At 43.6% G+C, this 649-nt stretch overlaps 1 non-coding gene across 1 annotated transcript; it reads left to right on the forward strand.

The window, feature by feature from the left end:
- Positions 1–278: 278 nt before the first annotated feature.
- On the forward strand, positions 279–385 carry LOC115515090. The gene has a single exon (XR_003969156.1). It is a non-coding gene; the product is annotated as a U6 spliceosomal RNA (small nuclear RNA).
- The last annotated feature ends 264 nt before the right edge of the window (positions 386–649 follow it).

Below are 649 nucleotides of genomic sequence, written 5' to 3' on the forward strand. Positions count from 1 at the left end.
TGAGTTCAAGCCCCACATTGGGCATAGAGCTTAGTAAAAAAATAATAATAATAAAATAGTGCTGGGGCATCTGGGTGGCTCAGTTGGCTAAGTGTCCAACTTCAGCTCAGGTCATGATCTCACAGTCTGTGAGTTCAAGTCCCGCATCAGGCTCTGTGCTGACAGCTCAGACCCTGGAGACTGCTTTGGATTCTGTGTGTCCCTCTCTCTCTGCCCTTCCCCCACTCACATTCTGTCTCTCTCTGTCTCTCAAAAATAAATAAACATTAAAAAAAACTGTGCTCACTTCAGCAGCACATATATTAAAATTGGCACGGCACAGAGAAGATTAGCATGGCCCCAGTGCAAATATGACACGCAAATTCGTGAAGCTTTTTATATTGAAAGAAATAAAATAAAATAAAATGTGTGCAAAACCTGTGTGACATGAAAGGAGAAAAAAAAGGCCATCTAACCTTGGCACCTGCCGATTTGCAATTTGCAAGCGCGGTCCACTGTCCCAAACCCTGTGCTGTGGCTAACTAAGCATCTAGAATTCCAACCCGATGAGTCAGAGGGAGATGAAAATGCACAAGAGGCAGGTAGTGATAAAGTCGACGGGCCATTGTCTGTTACTTGACACGTGGAAATAAACATTTGCCAAATGGAA

The sequence above is a fragment of the Lynx canadensis genome, chromosome B2, assembly GCF_007474595.2.
Source record: "Lynx canadensis isolate LIC74 chromosome B2, mLynCan4.pri.v2, whole genome shotgun sequence".
In the NCBI taxonomy this organism is placed as follows: domain Eukaryota; kingdom Metazoa; phylum Chordata; class Mammalia; order Carnivora; family Felidae; genus Lynx; species Lynx canadensis.